The sequence below is a fragment of the Canis lupus genome, chromosome 18 (genome assembly GCF_048164855.1).
Source record: "Canis lupus baileyi chromosome 18, mCanLup2.hap1, whole genome shotgun sequence".
NCBI classification, from domain to species: Eukaryota; Metazoa; Chordata; class Mammalia; order Carnivora; family Canidae; genus Canis; species Canis lupus.
This window is the reverse complement of record NC_132855.1, coordinates 2317413-2337048: the sequence shown is the minus strand read 5'-3', so window position 1 is coordinate 2337048 and position 19636 is coordinate 2317413. Positions and strand designations below refer to the sequence as shown.

Below are 19636 nucleotides of genomic sequence, written 5' to 3'. Positions count from 1 at the left end.
ATGTAGGAAAGCGTCGGAACAGCTAAATGTGTTTAGAAGAGCTCGTATTATATATGGCTGCTTCACTGTAAGCTACCTACTTGAGTATCTGCTAACAGTCATGCTATGTGCTAAGTACCTGAGACAGGCATTTTGAACAGCGAAACACTAAAATATATAATTTTAAGAGGTGAGAGAGAATTGCACAGAACTATCTACCAAGGCAGGTGGTCTGAGTAAGGCAGCGAGGTTAAGCATGCCCGACAAATTGGGCTGGTGTGTATATGGAGTTGAGTAAATGAGAGTCATGTAGGGCCAACCGAATAATTCAGCAACAGTTATTGGATGTCTGGATTCCATACTTGTAAGGTAAGAACCGCCTGAATAACTCTAATTATTACAAGACACACAAATTGGTGTCAAAACTAATAAGAGTTGCTTTCTTTATCAAAATACTGTTCACAAAACTCGTTTTATCTCTCTTCACTAGCTTTTCCTTTCAATTACCCAGTGGATTCTTTTACATGCTAACAATATAATAGTAACCATGATGATAATGATGTTCTTTTAATCATCATACATCACGTTCATTTGTCAATGATATGTAGCAAAAATTACTAAGAAATAGAGCTTATAAGTCAATTGTGTTATAATCTCTATGATAACTCTTAGGATCAGCCCTAAATGCAGCCCACATGAGAACTATATCCTAAAACATTTGTATTACTTAAAGTGTGCTGCAGGGGCCCCTGGCTGGCTCAGTAGGTAGAATGTGGAACTCTTGATCTTGGCTTTCAGAGTTTAAGCCCCATGGTGGGTGTAGAGATTACTTAAAAAAAAAATATTCTCCAAATATTAAAAAAATAAGAAAGTAGAAAAAAGCATGGTACCAACATAAAAGATACAGGACTGTCCTATGATATATGACACTTTTACATTGTCATAAATTTTCATTTATGTCGCTCATTTATTTTTTTAAAATTTTTTTATTTGTTTAAAGATTTTATTCATGAGAGACAGAGAGTATGTCGCTCATTTAAATGACCTTACATCACTCATAAATTATCACTTGGTCATGCTAGCTACCCCGTTGATATCAATAATAAGTGCTGATGATTTTCAGGTTAAAAAAAAAAAAAAATGAACCTTGTCAGTGAAGTCACATTTTCACTGTATTATAGGGATGTTCCTGGAACCGAGTTCTGCTACAGTCTTCATTTTTTCTTTATGCCAGAGGCCCATGGAAACAGCGAAAATTAATTTATCCTCAACTAACTTAGGTAATGAATCATGGAAAAAAGATTTGTTTTCCTGATGTAATATGAAAAATAAAGAACTGTTAAAAAATGTTTAGAGCTCTGATAATCTGGGTGAAGATTTGTTTAAAAAGTTTTAATAATATAATTATAGCCATCAGAAAAAAACTGAGTTAAAGAAGCTTTACTAACAATTCATATTTCTGACTCAATAACAATTTCTTGTACAGGCCTCTGGCTATAATGTTTTCTATCAGACTCAAGAGACAGAATCTTTTATCTCTTTCTTAGACAAGCCGGGAAAATAACCATACTGGAGATTTTATAATTATATCCAAGTAAAATAGAAGGAAATTTGATCCTCTCTAATTTAATAATGTATTAAACCATTAATATTTTTCTCCCTCATTATGCATTTTTTGTAGGAAGGATAGTACCTTAGAGTCTCCTCCTTGGTTCAAATGATAAAATTCATTTGAATTTGATACTAACCAGGGAAATAAGTATTTTCTGCATCTTTGCTGTAGGGAACAATTGAAACAAATGTATTGAAATTCATGACTCACACTTGACTACAGGCAATATCAACTTAAAATTCAAGGTTGTAGTGTTGCAGATGTGTTGTGAGGTTTCTTGCATACAATTTCATCAACAGAAACAAAAGAAAAGCAAGACCTCATAACTTTTTTCCTAAGAAGCTTAAACTACATCCTATTAAAGTGAAACTATATTGATGTTTGTTTATTAGAAAAAATATAAAAATACGTTACAGATTCCTGTTTGTTTTCAGTTCAAATACAGAACATATTCAGAGTTAAGATAAAGTCATATTTCAATCTTAATTATAGATTTAGTAGGTCATTGTTTGCTCCACTCAAATTTTACCAACATGTATATTTGAGGAGAATATTTTGATCGTAAACATCTATATAACAACAAGGTCAAGGCAAAAGTTATACTGAGGTTTATAAAATATAAGCTCTCACATAATAAAATTAACCTAATATTTTAAAAAGAGGTATGGTATCAAACATCCAGATCTCTGTTTTTCAACTCATGGAAAATGGTGTTTTTTTGTTTTGTTTTGTTTGTTTTTTGCTTGATTTTGAAATACTTTTTACTTTTAGTGAGGCTGTGAACTGAAAAGACAAAAGAGAGTATAAGTATTTGGAGTTAGGAAAGAACTAGAAGAAATGTATGTAATATTTTAGTTTTTGAAATGAACCTGTAATGAGCCTCAAAATATATCATTATTTTTAACAGTAGTTACTTTTTATGGGAAAAGAATTTCAAGAAATATTTTAGGGATCCCTGGGTGGCGCAGCAGTTTAGCGCCTGCCTTTGGCCCAGGGCGCGATCCTGGAGACCGGGGATCGAATCCCTCGTCGGGCTCCCGGAGCCTGCTTCTCCCTCTGCCTGCGTCTCTGCCTCTCTCTCTCTCTCTCTCTCTCTGTGACTATCATAAATAAATTAAAAAAAAAAAAAAAGAAAGAAATATTTTAAAAATATATTCGGGTGTTTTTCCAGAGATTTCTAAAATGTTTATTCTGGTAATTCTCAGCATGTATTTTCTATCTGATATATATAAACATTCCTCTAAAGGAAGAGCGAATCATAATACTCAAATATAGAAGGGATATATAATTCAGAATAACATGGTAGTGATGAGATAGTGATAGAGGCTGATACCTGCTTAAAACATAAGCTTCTGTGCTGTTATCAAGAATTTTATTTACAAAAAAGACTTTTAAGTTTTAAACTGATATATTAGACTCTTTTTTGACCATACAGATCGGCTTTCATGGGGTGATTATAAGTTGAATACTGATTGTAATTGTCCCCGTGCATATACTAAATTCCCTTCTTCTACCATACGGAAGGCAGGATTTGTAACAGTAAGATCTGTGGATGCCTGCAATACAGGAAAAGCTACATAATTTAGATTACAAAACATTTGTAAATGCAAAATGTTCTTCCTTTTTGATAAAGGCATCCTTTGAGAAATTTTGACATATGTTGCCAAACCTCTAAGGGACATACGGTAGAGACACAGTGTATGTCAATTAATGATAGAATAATGATTGAATGTTTTTCAAAAGATAGGTTTTCTTGTAAAATTAAATGATAAAAGGATTTGTTTTCAAATACTTCAAATACTCCACTGAGCATCTGGGTGGCTCAGTGGTTGAGGATCTGCCTTGGGCTCAGGGCGTGACCCCGGGGTCCTGGGAAGGAGTCTCAAATTGGGCTCCCTGCAGGGAGCCTGCTTCTCCCTCTGCCTGTGTCTCTGTCTGTCTGTCTGTCTCTCTCTCTCTCTCTCTGTGTCTCTCATGAATAAATAAATAAAATCTTAAAAAAAATTTTTAGAAGCTATATTTTAAGTTGCCTTAAAATTCATAAATTGGTAATATGCAAACATTTATCATATTTGAAATCAGATTTAATTACCTTATTTCTGTGCAAATTCTAACATTACTAGTTTCAGAATTATATGAGGAAAATATGTCTTGAGTTCTTTCTGGTCATTAAAGTAAACTTTTTGTGACATGTTTAGATACCTAAAAAATTGTGCCTTGAAAGCTCTTAGAAAATCTGTAAGACAAAAAATCTTTCCTTCTTACTTTTAAAGGCTAAATGGATTTTTTTTTTCACTTTCACATACATCTCCCATTCCACAGAGCATCTAAACTTGCAGTCCATACTCTATTCAAGTTAATTCTAAATGTGAGTCTAGGGAGCCTTAAAATCAGACTCTCATCATATTTTTTGAGTTTATCTGTAAACTTATCTATAACTGCTCTTCTCTCAGAAGTAATCACTAGATAAATTAATTGCATTAATTAAGCTCTACAGCTAATATAATTAAGTCTAATTGGTTAATCTTGCTAAATTTGAAACTACCCTAGTCCTTGAGGTAGTGAAGCTTAGTTGCCTACTTGAAAATCCATTCTTCTTTCTCCTTTACTTTATTCAAATGGCCTTGTACCCAACTAAAGAACACATTTCCCAGACCCCCTTGCAGCTTTATTTTGAGAAAGAAAAGTTAGGCAACATCCAGGAAGTCATTTTAAAGAGAGAGAGGGTGTCCTTCTGTAGCTCTGAAGGTAGACCAGATGCCTCCAGCTCAAACTGCCATTAAGGATTATATGCTATTATTCCAGTATTTTATTTTATTTTATTTTATTTTATTTTATTTTATTTTATTTTATTTTATTTTATTTTATTTTATTTTATTTTATTTTATTTTTTATTTTATTTTATTTATTTTATTTTATTATTTTATTTTATTTACAATAATAATCATTGGCAGCATTAGTTGACTTTTTGTTATCGTCATTTAGCAGGCGGAAAAAAACAAGGCTTGGCAGGGTTAAATGGCTTGAGAAAGTTCACAGTTACTGAGAGGTAGAGCTGAGATGCAAACCTAGGGCTTCTTAACTTGAAAGCTTAGATTCTCAATCCCTGTGTTGTAGGACTTTTGACATAAAGGCTTTATATTTTATTTAAGGATTGGTTTAAAGAACATAATTAGCCTTTTTTTACTGACACTTATCAGAGACTTTAAGAAGCATGTAGTATTGGTACCAGGTCTTGAAAGGCATGTGGGCTTTCAACAAGGGGAGTGTTGAGAACAGAAACACAAGAACAGGAAACATGATGATTTAGAATTTGTGCTGCTGTGTTTGAGAGACCAGAATGACAATCACGAGGAAATACCCCACAGGCAATTGGAACACGAATCTGGATCCTTCAAGCTTTTTTTTTTTTTTTTTCCTTCAAGCTTTTTTTAAAAGTCACAACGAGACATAGAGATTTGTGAGTAATCTGCATGGGATTGGTAGGTAAAATAGTAGAAATATCTGAGGTTATCTGAAAAGAGAAATAGGAAGCTGAAAAAACAAGACTGGTAAAGGATTCTTGAAAGTATTTTCATTTAGAGGGAGCAGGAAGTAAAGAATGTAGCAGCACCAACTGAGAGGCTTCATCGCTGTGAGAGAGGAAAATCAGGAGCCGCCCTATCAAAGCGAGCAAGGGTTACAAACTGAAGAAAGAAACCGTAGTACAAAGTGTTACAGATGCACCCAATAGGGCAAGGATCAAGAAACTGAAAATTAGAAAGGGATTGGTAACCCCAAAGAAAGCAATTTCAGGCAACTAACATAATGAAAGACTGGCTGTGTCACATTGATAAGTAAATATGAGATGGAGAATTAGACACACTGAGCATAGAATATTGTCTCTAGAAGTTTGATAAGAGAGGGGAGTGTGGATATGTGCAGGTACCTGGGTGGGAAGAAGCAGACAAGATTCTTTTGTTATTATTGTTTTGCTTCCCTTCATAAAATTTAGCATGGAAGAATTTGAGTATGTGGTAGTGGAAGAGGAAAAAAACTAGGCAAAAGAAAAAAAAAAGAAATGTGAGGATAAAGACATATGAGAGATTCATGAGAAGCAAGATCCTAGGAGACACAGGGAAGAGCACATCAGTAAACATGGGGAGGGGGGTTAGAAATGAGGAGGAAATCCCACCTTGGAGACCGGAAGTGAGGTCGAGGCAGGTGAGCACGGAGTCACTGATGTAACTGTTATGTATCCGCTTCGTATTGAGTAGTGATTGTGACCGTTACCTAATCTTTTATTTCCTCTTCTAGGTTTGGAAACGGGCTTTCAATACTAGCTAACCCAAGACCCCGGGGTGGTGGACAGGTGTCTCTTGTCCTCTGTTCTCGATGCCTGTCATTGTGGAGTTATTCCATAATTATATAAAGGCTTTATATTTACTTTCTATTTTGCAGATATGGAATCTATTTCTTTTTTTAAGATTTTATTTATTTATTCATGAGAGACACAGAGAGAGAGAGAGAGAGAGAGAGAAGGGCAGAGACACAGGCAGAGGAAGAAGCAGGCTCCATGTAGGGAGCCTGACGTGGGACTCGATCCCAGGACCCTGGGGTCACGCCCTGGGCTGAAGGCAGGCGCTCAACCACTGAGCCACCCAGGGATCCCTGGAATCTATTTCATTACACAGATAACAGGAGAAACATCCATTTCCAAAAAGCAACAAATTTCTCATAGGGAATGTGTTTCACCATACATGGAAATACATTTTAACAGATACATTTTTAAGATTAAAAAGGCTGTTTTCAACATTCCCACTTAAACTTCCATATCATACCTTTAATAATAATTTTCTACTCTGAGTGCTTTTATTTTTGCTGATTGCTTTTTATGTAACATGTCAAATATATAATACAAAGTTCTTGCAGAACCTCCAGTTGAGAGATGGAATGTACCATTTACAGGACCCCTCATTTTATTTTAAAAACTTATCAAGGTTTTAGCGTCTGACAAAAAAAAAAAAAAGCTATCAAAATGAGAGCTTTATACTCTTGGGTTTTTTTTTTTTTCCTTCGTGATAAAATAAGTTACACACACTATTTCTAAGATCCAGTTTTCTATGTGTTATATCTGTACATATGTGCACACATGACATATATACTTATATATGGAAATATTTTGTAGTTATATATAAATAAATTTTGTATAAACGTATGTCATTTATATTTACATATATGCAAAAGCAAATTAAAAATAAATTTTTTTAGCATTTTAATCAACATTGTAAAATCTAATTTGTTAATGTGTTTATTTTTAGTTTTGGATAAGAACTAGAATATGGAGCAGCCCAGGTGGCTCAACGGTTTAGCATGGCCTTCAGCCCAGGGGGTGACCCTGGGGTCCCGGGATCGAGTCCCACATCAGGCTCCCCGCACGGAGCCTGCTTCTCCCTCTGCCTGTGTCTCTGCCTCTCTTTCTCTCTGTGTGTCTCATGAATAATAAAAATCTTTAAAAAAAAAAAAAAAAGAACTAGAATAGATCTTTTATTTAATGTAATGCAACCATTAACATTTTGTTACAATAATTGATATGTTTAGTATTATATTAATGATGAAATGACTGAGGTGGCATTTTGGAATTATTTTTTCAACTTCTAAAACTCTCATCTAAATATCAAATCTTAAAATGCCTAGAATTCATTATCCTAGAGTAAGAAAATTTCTATTGTGCCCTCAAATAATGCCAAGAAGGACTTGACTCCATGGCAACGTGAAATATCAAAGTGTAGGAATGGCTATACCTGCTCAGGAAACAGGGCAGAGACATGACCATAGCTTTTCTCAAGGCACAAAAGGGGAGAGCAGTAGTCCTTGATTTGCTAAGACAAGAGACTGACCTTGGGGTACTTCACAGAGGCCCTGCCTCTCCTGGATTCTCTATGAATAAAATCATGTACTATAAATGTGGAAGACACTAGAGAATCTTTTGTATGAAACAGGAAATGTAAAAAAGAAAATTCCTAACAATTGCCACCTCATCCGAGAGGCTACCTTGACCATTCTTTCTGCAAGAGTAACTTGCAGACCTTTTACAATGTTCTCTTATTTTTCCTAGCATTTGTTACCACCACACTTACTCTTTTTGTTTGTTTTTATATTTTCTGTCTCCCTTCTCTAAAAAAGTACGCTCTGTGAGAAGATGGAGTTTGTTGGTATTCACTGCTGTATTACCAGCACCTAATGTACACATGTGTTCAGTATCTAATTTTAAATGCATAAATGAATCCGTGAACAGATCTGAACTATTAGAGCTCATTCACTCAAGAATTAATGTACTTTTTAAAGATTAAAGTATAGTTGACATACAACGTTAGTTTCAGGTGCCCAACATAGTGATTCAACAATACACTCACTACTCAGTGTTCACCATATGGTTACCACCTGTCACCAGGTGACATTACCACAGTATTGACTACGTATACAATATTGAGTAATGCTGTACTTTTCATCTCTGTGGCTTATATAACCAGAAATTTGTACTTCATCCCCTTCATCTATATTTCACCCATCCCCCTTCTACTCTGGCAGCTACCAGTTTGTTCTCTGTATTGAGTCTGTTTCTGGTTTTTTGTTTGCTTGTTAGGTTTTTTTTTTTTTTTATTATTCCACATATATGTGAAATCACACAGTATTTGTCTTTTTCTATCTGATTTAACTCACTTAGCATAATATACCCTCTAAGTCCATCCATCTTGTTGTAAATGGCAAGATCTCACTCTTTCTTATGGCTGAGTAACATTCCCTTGTATACGTGTGCTACACATCTTTATCCACTCATCTATCAGTGGACACTTCGTTGATTCCATTTCTTGGCTATTGTAAATAATTCTGGGGGCGTCCGGGTGGCTCAGTCGGTTAAGTGCCTGCCTTTGGCTCAGGTCATGATCCTGGGGTCCTGGGATGGAGCCCGACGTCGGCTCCCTGCTCAGCGGAGAGACTGCTTCTCCTATCCTTCCTCCTTGCTCATGCTCTCTCTCTCTCCAATGAATAAATAAAATACTAAAAAAAAAAAAAAAAAAAAAAAGAATGCTGCAGTAAACATAAGGGTGCATATATCCTTTCAAGGTAGTGTTAGCAATGGGAGAACTGCGGAATGAGGAATATCATAGAAGTTTTGGAAACCAAGAGCTAACAGAGGAGTGGTAATTGACTTAGCAAACCAGAAAACACTGAAACTCAGTCCTGCAGGCTGTGGAAGCCAAGAGGATGTAAGGTAATTAATGCTGTAGAACTCTAGAAACATGGGAATCGCAGGGGCCAAATTCTGAAAGTGGAGGGGGAAGATGGGGGGATTGATAGAAAGTTATGATAGGGAGCAGTTAACCAGCCAACCAGGAGATGAGGAAAGGGCCCGAGTTTGCTTTCCACAAATTTTGAACAAGAAAACCAGTATGTAGGGATACCTGACTGGCACGGTTGGTAGGTAGAGCATGTGACTCTTGATCTCAGGGTCACGAGTTCAAGCCCCACGTTGGGTGTGGAGCCTATTTAAAAAAAAAAGTAGAAAACTTATATGTTGATTCATAGATTCTGGTGCAGGTAATGCATCAAAATTCAACTAAAAAGATTCAGTGAAAATTTCCATGCTGAAAAAAAAAAAAATTCCATACTGAGTGGTGAGCAATTCCAGGCTTCTTTCTGTGTCCTTATCCTGGTATAGGTAGCTCACCAATATCTGAGCCGGTTATAGTAACTGAGACAATGCAAGGGGAATTTCTGAAATACCGCTTACCTACCAATGCTGTCCTTTTAAGCATATATATAATAAGCCCAAAATATATGGGACAAGAACTTGAGGAATGCTAGGCATTAAAGAAGAAAATCAATGTTAACTTTCAATCCCAATTTAAATGAATTGAACTATTAAAAAATCAGAGCTACAAAGGAAACATGCTGCCACGGAACAATTTCAGTGTTCTGACTGACATAAGCAAATTGGAACTATAAGAAGGATCAAGGCTGCAAATGGCTTTGAGAGCCATAAATTGTAAAATCAATATGCTAAGCTACTGGAAGCCAATGTGGAAAGCGCTGTACAGGAGCACTCCAGCGATCCAGGCTGGCTCCCACCAACGCCTGGCATCACGATTCTATAAATTAAATTTCAACAGGTTTGGCTTTTTCACCAAATGGGCTTGCAGCTTCTACTAGAAAAAAAAGGCATGTTCTTTAAGTGAAGGGGTGGGGAGGAGGAAGATGCCCTTCATACAAGAGCAAGCGACAGTTTAGCTTTTGATGTCAGAAACAGCTAAACCACCCTTCTGGGTACAATGAGGCACCAAAGTCCAAGGTAGAGGAAAATGGACACATTTAACATATCGGGGGAAAAAAATGAAGGAAGTGGAAGGGTTGAGGCAGAACACAGAAAAGAGAGAGATGGGACTCCTGGGTGGCTCAGCGGTGGAGCATCTGCCTTCGGCCCAGGCCGGGATCGAGTCCTGCGTCCAGCTCCCTGCATGGAGCCTGCTTCTCCCTCTGCCTGTGTCTCTGCCTCTCTCTGGGTCTCTCATGAACAAATAAATTTTAAAAAAGAAAAAAAATAGAAAAAGGAGTGTCATCAACTCCCCCCTGTGTCACTGCACTTCACAAAACCTAGCCGAGAGGTCCAATTGCAATGCCGTGTGTGGCCTCCCCAAACCCTCCCCTTCCTTGGGGTCCTGGGCGAGGTCTGTATGTGGACAGCATCTCGGTCACGTCTGGGAAGGGCACAGTAATGAAATACGGGACCCGCTCCTCACCTCAAGTGCCTAGATTCACCTGACGTAGGACTATTTCAAATAAGAGGGAAAGAACCTGGGGAGATTTTACACAAGAAGTAAAAAACGGGTTGGAAATTAATTGATTCCAGCAACACCTACGCCAAAGATACGCAATTAAAAAGCAGGGGTGATGGTGTCGGGGAAGTAGTACCTTTCTTTCTAGTAGTACCAGTGGCTTTATTGTCTAATAAGTATTAAGAGTATGTTTTATTGCTTAAATGTTTGTAAAAGCTTATATTGCTTAAAAATTAAGATAACATTTGTTAATGTAAGATAATGTTTTATTTGGAAAAAAATTACTCTCATTCTTTTTATTTAATGTACTGCATATTTATTCGTGAAGTTTCCATCACCTTTTACGAATTGTCATCTTGGTCTCTTCCGTGTGCATTTGCAAAAAAAAAAAAAAAGAACAAATTTTAAAAAACCTTACTGACCTTTAAACATGAGTAATATACATGGGAAAACCAACATAATCAACTGTGACTTATTTTGAGTATCTCACATGCTAATTAAACCCAAAGTGTATTTTCCAGACTTAAAAAAATAAGCACAGATTCAATAAGCTACTCTAAGTAATCTGTTCAATTTTCCCCTACAGTTTGAAAGTATAGAATATTAGATCACTCAGATACATTGACAGTTACAGCTAAATGTTAACAAGTATCCTGATTAAAATTACCACTCTGCTAGAAATAAATTCAATCTTTCTGCGTATATATTCAGATTCTGTGTATTAAATAGAGGCCAAAATAATCCTATTTTCCATCTAGAATAGTTTATATTTGTGCAACTAATTCATTAAGTCTAAAACACTTAGCATAAATAGGAATTCACACATAATACAAATGACTTCTGTATCTATAGATCATTCGGTCATTGTTATAACTCTTGTGTAAGTTAGCTCCGTTCAGTTGATATGTATGAGTCACATATGGGTATAAACTTCATACATATGTACATATTATACATACATAGTGTACAAATTAAAGATTAATAGCTTTAATAGAAGATTTGTTCTATTATTTGATTAGTGAATTTCTTTTTCTTCCCTTTTTCAAAGATTCATTCAATTGATGCAGTTTTGCAACTTGTTCAACAAACCCCCAACTGAAATAAAAGAGAGTAATATTCTCTAAATAAATAATTTTCGTAGAAATTCCACACCCGTTACGGAGAGCCTCTCCCTCTCTCCCTAATGGATCATCCAGTTTGCTGACAGAAGCATATTTTGTCAGTTACAGTGATTCCAAAAGAGATGAAAATGCTTGCATTCCGGTTGTAATTATTCATGTAATCACACCCTTATCATAAGCAGCGTTAATCTTGAAGTGGTACTTTGTGTAGTTAAAGAAAGCACTAGGCTTCATGCACCGTCCCACAGGGACATAGAAGGACTATCTGAGATCTGAAGGAGTCAATATTGTGGATCTTGTAAATTTAAGAAATCTTGTAAATTTAAGAAAGATTACCTAAATTTCTATTATGGGTGCTCTGTAATAATTTTGGGAGAAATATGGAGGCTACCTGAAAACACTTCAGGTGGTAATAACTCAGTCTAAAACCCACCCCTTTCGGTGGGTCAACCAGATGAGTAAAGAGAAGAGAGAGAACCAGGAGAGTCATCCTGTCACTCTAAACAAAGACACACTTTTATGAAACTAGTCTTCAAATTTAGGCTTTGCCACTATGACTTGGAAGCCTACACCCTGGAGGTGGATACCAGGACTGTGTCTCCACAGCTTACCTGGGCGCAGGGCAGTCTAGCTTGAAGTGTATCACTCACAAGACTCAGAGGTTTCAGTAATTCTCTAGTGTCTGTGTACTTGGGAGGAAACAAAATTACAGCTTAATTTTACCTCAAATCTCACTGATAATTATTTAGCTTTTCTCTGTTAATCAATATATCTAAGATATATATTCTTCTACATAGAATATAAGAGACACATCAGTGTCACTGTACTGTCATTGTATTGTAGTCGCTCTCATAGAGACTTCAACTCATCATAACTTTTTGCTTTAAGTAGTTATTAGACCCAGTCTCGGTACTACTTTATATGATTTGTTGATAAAAAAGCAAGCATATCATGATTGGAGATTTTAAAAAATGTGTAACTGAACCTGAGTATTAATGGACTTTATTTTGATCTTATACATTTTATTTTATGCATTTTAGAAATCTGTGCAGAAAAGGAATCCATATATTTCACCAAAATACCAAAGGAGCTCATGGGACATAAATTGGCAGATGCTCAGAATGCAGACCACAGGTTAAGCAGCAGCCTCATATCACAAGGCTGGGGTGTAGAGGGATGCTTATGCCATGCCTGTGTGGCTCTTGTGTATACTTGAAGCACTCCCTGGGAGATTGCAAAAGTGCTAAATCGTCACACAGGGATTTAGAGTGATTGGATAAAAGAATTATTTACCCAAAAAATATGGATAGCTCAGGAAATAATATTTCTTTCCACATTCAGCATTAGTCATCACCATCTGGTGTAAAATTTCTGCTTAAGCAAGTAAATCTGTCCTCTCATTGCTGAAGTTCTACCAAAACTTAGAGGATGATTGGACAAAGTACTTGCCCAATAGGCCACTCATAAGCCAAAATGAAGGACTTAGTGGATGTTTAATGAATGCTAAAGACCAGGCGACTATAGAAACTCTTCTGGGCTTTAACACCATTGAGTCATAGGACAGAAAACTAGCTATTCATGCTTCTAATACAGGAGTGGTCAAGTACCTCCAAACACTCCAAAGTAAGCAGAAAAATTTTTTTATGAACATAGCTTTATCCCAATTAAACTCTGAATCATGTTTAAGAGACGTGAACATCTACAAAGTGTTGAGTTCCCTGGGTTGAAGATACGGCAGAGGAGAAAGAAAGTGTTCTGATTGGATGAGACCATGTTCTCCGAAATATATATGCATCAATTAATTCTGAGACAGGTAGTTACTGGGTGCCCACTCTGGGTGATGGGCTGTGTCGTTCCTACAGCAACAGAACAGATGGGTGATTGCAGACATCCTAGAATCATAAAGAAGAGTTTTCTAGTGTTATAGAAAGGCTTTCCTTCCTTTTGAAAAAAATAACCTATTATACTTGGTATCCCATTGGTCACGGTTAAAGGGAACTATTTTTCAAGTTTCTTGAAACTGTGGTAAAAAGACTGAACCTAAGACAGGTGGAAACAATCGTGTAGATTCCTAGGCTATAACAGAGCAGATTACGTGCAGAGATTCACAGGAAATAGGCATGTTTTTAAGTGTTAATGACATAGGAATAATATCCATCTTAGCGAAACACGTGTGGATGTATTTTAAGTACTAAAAACATGTTATTTAAAAAAAATTATTTCTCAGATTTCTGCCATCGCCTCATTTTCATTTTACTTTTAATTCTCCTTCCATGCATTTGGAATTTTTAGAAGCAATTAAGGGATGTTTGAAAGTGCTACTACCCACTTAAGTGATTAGCGCAATTATGCAATTAATGTAAATAATTACAACCTGGCAATTACAATTTGTTATCTTTTAATAAAATATCTGTAATGCTGAAAGATTTCATGTAATGGTAGAAATTTTAATTTAAATCTTTGGCCATTGAAATCATGTCTAATCAAACTTTTTATTAATAATGCCGTGTAAAATAGCAGTTACAATCTCATGTTTTCAAATGAAAAAAAAAGTCTTCTTTATGCCTCACATAAATTTATTCCAGACATTAATATTTTGCTGACCACACTATTTCATGGCCGTCAATCAAATAAGAAGTAATTTGTTTCTCTAGCTATTGGAACACTTCAATTCCCATCTCTACTCATTCTTGTGGAATGAGAATCTAGTAAGAAGTAAAAGACATACACGCTCAAAAAAATTATGTATTCCCTGTAGTAACTTGAAATCATAACATAATGTGTGATTTATAAAGCAAGTCTTAAGGTAGGTGGATTTCTTGAAATCACTTTGTAGAGAAGCTTGTGTACCACACTAAAATTTGATACCATCCTTCCACTGAATCATTGTGTGTATGTGTGTGTGTGTATATATATATACCAAGAAGCTTCTGTTCCCTTCCTACCACCCGGTCTGATTATGTCATCTCATAAGCTTCTTGTAGACCAATGATTAATACTCTCCTTAACGATTTAAGAAGAAATTTTAGCAAAAAGAACATATTACTATCTGCAAAAGAGAGGACTATCTAATTGAATCATAATGCTGATTGCTGGAGAGATAACAATAAAGAAGGTACAGCCCTTCCTCTCAAGGAATTTAAGTTTATTGGATGGAGACAGACATCTGAAGAAACATTGTACGATTTCATGAAAAATGTTTGCAAATACAAAAGAAAAAAGCAAATGGCCACATAGAAAATTGATTAAGGATATAAATAGACATTTCCTTTTCATAGCAAAGCAAACAAACAAACAAAAAAAGACCCTGGAAACCAATAAAAAGATTCTTAATATTGTCAGTAATAAGAGAGTATAAATTAAAACCGTACATAACAGGATAACATTTCACACCCACTACATTTGCAAAAATTAAGATTTTAACAAGTCCATGGATTGGCGAAGATGTGAAATAATGTGGATTCGTATACTGCTTGTGTGAATAGAAATTGATACCACCACTTTTAACATTCTTGCATGTTTGTGTTAGGAGATATGCTCCAGGAGTGCAATCCAGAATGGATTAAATATCTATTCCAAACATTTATGTTTGGAAACATCTCAAATATCCAATTGGTAAGTAAATTATGATGTATTACTACAATGGAATATTAAGTAAGCAGTAAAAAGTACTGACCTACAAGTAATTACATTCAAAGTGAATGAATCATAAAGTAGTAAAGTTGTAAATAAATAAAAGGTGCCATTTGGTCACCTATAGGACAATTTGATTTTTAGAAAATTTTAAAATCATTGAACTAAACAATATAATGTTTAGAGAAACATACATGTGGTGTACAAGCTCTATTTTAAATCAATAAAATTGTAAGAAAGAACTTAGCATGTTTCTTTTGGGGGAAAGATGGAAGACATCCAGAGGAGCGATCAAATAGCTTCAAGTACCAGTAAGATCTAAAGATTAATGGATGAGTTTTCATGTATACATTTTATCATTTTCCATATAGTTTTGTATGCATTACGTATGTTCTTCTCTATATATTATGAGGTTATGTGTAAAAGGAAACCGTTTAAACAAGATACTTGTGTCACATTAAAACATGTCTCTAAAAGAGCAGTATTTAGAAAACATTGCAGAGGACTTGCAGTTATAGTGGAAAGAGAAATCACCTGGAAGAGCCATATTTAGATCAGACCAATAGAAGAGATAATAAAAATTAGGTAAGTCATGGGTCTCTGTAAGAAGACACTTCCTATCTCATGTTTGGTTTTTGTTTACCTTAGAAATACATTAATACTCCAAGCAAAAGCCCATTTAAACGATTCTAAAAATATCCAAATCCCCTATTAAATAGACCTGCTGTGGAATCCAAATGATATTTTAATCTAAAATAGGATTGGGGATGTATTCTAATGCAATTTAAATTCTACAGAAATTTGTGTGCGTGGCATGCTATTTTATTTTTCAGTGCTCTAGACTAATGCATCCTTGTAGGAAATGATTATATCACTGCATGTTGAAGTGGATAGCATGTCTGAAAATAGTCAAAATATATGTAAATCAGTATTTCAAGGAGGACCTAATGGAACCATTTAAACAGGCTTGTTGAAGTTTGACCCATAATTGTGATTGTACCAGTGTGTTGTCAGTTTTACTTCCTACTGCTAGTTGATCACCAGAGGACATAAATAGCCATGGAGTGTATAATTGGTGCTGTGTTGCCACAAGTAGTTATTTAAATTCAGCTTCTTTCTACTCCCCTGAAATCATGTGCATTAGCAATAATAAAGGTGCTGAAATGAATAGATGCTTTGGAAATATAATCGAATCTTTGAAACATGTTAGTTTTATTTATTTTTTTCTCACTAGCATTCTCACCTGGAAACCCTTCATGTTTATGCTTTATAAAAACTAACATTTAAAACTGTTCTGTGAGCAGTAGATAATGTGGGTTGTTTTTAAGCACAGTGTTGTTTTGAAAAGTAATGAGATCAAACATTCCATTAAAAAAAAAAAATATTAGCAGCCCACTCTTGGATATTTTAAAGCAGGATAGGACAACTTTTTTTTTTTTTTTTAACCCAATTCAGTGTGATTCAGCTTTTTGATGAGACCTACTTTATCATTGTGTGATAAAAAACAAGCCTGTCAAACCAACTTGCCCAGGTCACTGTGTCCCTTTCAATCAGGAAAGTTGGGGCTGTAGTGTTGCTGACCCAGAACTATGCAGATTGTTCATTAGCATAATGGCTGATCAACTGAATGTGTTTCAATGCCATTATCTTTGCCCCATACCCAAAAAGGAAAGAAAATGTAGAAAATTACAATTTTAGATTTTTCATGGTAGATCTTCCATCGAGCTTTTTTTCCCCAAATTTCATAGACTTAGAGTCATTTATAGAAGCTACATTCACTTATTCGTGAGATCAAGATTGAGAGGTGAATTACTAGAAAGAAAGGTGAAGATAACAAAGTCTACCTATGCTCTGTTCCGCCAACTTTAGGGCTAATGTCTGAGTTCAGGCAAAAGCAAGGTCTTAGAACATAAGCCTGTCTTTAAATAGCAAGGATAAGTATTTCTTAGGCTTCGGAAAAGTAAACTATCCATTCACCCATTGGTAACAGGCAGCATACCAGTGGCAGGCGGCAAGCATGTGATGTAGCCAAAGAAATACTGGGGGTTGAATTAACACGAGAAACAGGCAAGATCAAGTAAATAACAGGCCAATATAGACAGTTTCAAAATTAATTATTAAAGGTTATGGAAATTAAGAGGACAAGACCAGTGGCTGTTTGAAGCAAAAGTTTAATGAGAAGAGGAAAAGGGATCTTCTCTCGCTCAGAGATCTCTCTGGGCAAAAGCTGTGCAGTAAACCTACCTCAGTCTACCCGAAGAAGCTGACCCGATGGACTCTGAGGCTGGAGAACTAAGATCTCCAAGCCTGACTCACTTGGTAGATCGGTATCTTGTTTGTGCCCCTGTTGGTTTTTACTCGGGGCCACAGTTAGTGTGAGATGAGAAGGCCACATATTGTAAATTGACATGCACAACGTGTCACTGCCACCTGCTTCTTGACACTTTTTCTAATCCCTGCTCACTGGCTGTGACCTTTCTCTTTTCCAAATCTCCATTGTACTTTGCAGCAGGTATGCTCTGCTTTGTATAATAATTATTTTTGTCTTCTTCCCTATAAGATGCTAACCTTCCTAAGACTTGGATTTACCGGTAATTTGTATACACACCATGTACTCCCTAGTCCAATCCCTTGTTGAGCTGAACAAATTTCATAACCCAACCCCATGAAAAGATATTAATCTGGCTTAATGATGATGATGATGGCATTTGAATTTGTCTAGGTTCTTTTTAAGATAAAGATAATTTACAAGAACTGTCATATATCCGAGACTATAATAATACCCTTTCTCTGCTAAGTGTTATGTGTAGCATGTAAAAACACTGATTAATCATTCTCTTTGTTAACTAGACTGAAAAATAAAGGATACTGCTAACATTTAGAGATAAAAATAATAAGCATGCTAGAACATCCAATTCTATCAAGAGCTCTTTAATTGCATTATTATCGATTGCCAGAAAGATCTCCAGGTCCCTTTCATGTGATATCTATTTCAAGAGATCACCTTGTCCTTAAGGACCCTTTAGAGGGTCAGTATGGCCACAATTGAAAAGTGAAATATTCACAAGGGCAGGTATGTGATATTGCTCAATCTTGGAAGACTTGCTGAAAGAGGCGAGTTGTCAGAATGTAGATGGGAGAAGTTGTGTTTCATAAGATTAGATTCACATGTCATTTAAGTTAGGATTATGTTTCATCAGGTTTTAAAAAGGTAGAGATTTATATTCCCTTTGTGTCAGAGGTAAGTGGGACTCTGCTTCACAAAGTCCTTAGAGACCTAGGCCCCTTCTAGTCACCCACGGATGTAGCCCATGTTCTCATGATCCAATCTGGCAAATGGAGCTCCAGCTAATTACTCTCAAGGTCCACGGACAATGGAAGAAAGTGGCAAAGAGTAGAGCATTGGATTTTATTACCCTGAATTAATCACATAGTCTAACTTAGTTAAACAAAAGACCCTGGGAAAGTAGTTTTACTTCAGATGGATATGTGTGCTCACGCAAAGCCCGTATTTTTTACTACAGTAGAAAAAGAGGATCATGGGTATTAGAGGACACCTGTGAGTCTCTGCCACCAAGATAGTACAGGTTACAAAGGAAGTATTTAGAGAAATAAATTAATGAAACAAGACTAGAGGAAGGGACAGGTCTTAATTATTGTTGCAATTTGCCAGACTGGCTCTTATTTAATGTACCTTCAGAAAGATACCCATTTACCAACATGTTCCGAATATTAGGCATCACTCTCGTTGAGATAGGCATATTATAAGGTACAGTAACAGGGGCTGTTAGAAGAGCCTTTAATAGGGTGCCTGCGTATGGCTCAGTCGGTTGAGTGGCCAACTCTTGTTTTTGGCTCAGGTCATGATCGCCAGGTCGTGGGATCGAGCTCTGCATCGGGCTCTGTGCTCAGCATAAAGTCTGCTTAGGATTTTCTCTCCCTCTCTCCTTCTGTCCCTCCCCTCTCTCTCTCTCTCTCTCTCTCTCTCTACCTCTCAAATAAATAAATATCTCTTTAAAAAAAAAAGAAGAGCATTTAATAAACCAAGTGAGAACAATATATTAAGCACCATGGAAAGCTACGCATGTTAGCTCTACCCAAAGGAAATAAATGTCCATGAGGCTTAGGCTGAGGCTTAGTGTACATTTTTAATCTGCTGTTTTTTTGTTTTTTTTTTCAAAATGTCTTTTAAAGAAGCCAAATGAATTGCACTAGGTACTATTTTCCAGCATGGTCACTTGAAGTTATAAGTAAAACTATTACTATATTCTACAATTCAGTTCATAGGAAAATTTTTCTTTAAGACTAACGTAAGAAATCTGTGATTTGCCTTGCATTCAAAATTATAGGCAGGAAGCAGTTCATCCGCATGAGCCTCGTATCATAAATTATATTCTAATTGCCTAACCTGTCAAGCTTCTATACTGCTAAATATTCAGCTGAAGTAAAGGGAAAAAAAAAAAAACCTCATTATA

At 35.9% G+C, this 19636-nt stretch overlaps 1 protein-coding gene and 1 long non-coding RNA gene across 5 annotated transcripts in view; both read left to right on the top strand.

Moving 5' to 3' along the window:
• KCND2 (potassium voltage-gated channel subfamily D member 2) overlaps positions 1–19636 on the top strand; it is a 476195-nt gene that overhangs the window by 215456 nt on the left and 241103 nt on the right. The gene's annotated exons all lie outside the window — the stretch shown is intronic.
• LOC140608578 (uncharacterized) overlaps positions 1–19636 on the top strand; it is a 227574-nt gene that overhangs the window by 199803 nt on the left and 8135 nt on the right. The window contains exons 4-5 of one of the 3 annotated variants that reach the window (XR_012010555.1): positions 5888–5942; positions 6892–7069. This is a non-coding gene — a long non-coding RNA (uncharacterized lncRNA). Of the gene's footprint in view, positions 1–5887; positions 5943–6891; positions 7070–15057; positions 15144–19636 lie in introns of those variants that run through there. The other 2 variants (XR_012010556.1, XR_012010557.1) reach the window with 2 other exon arrangements.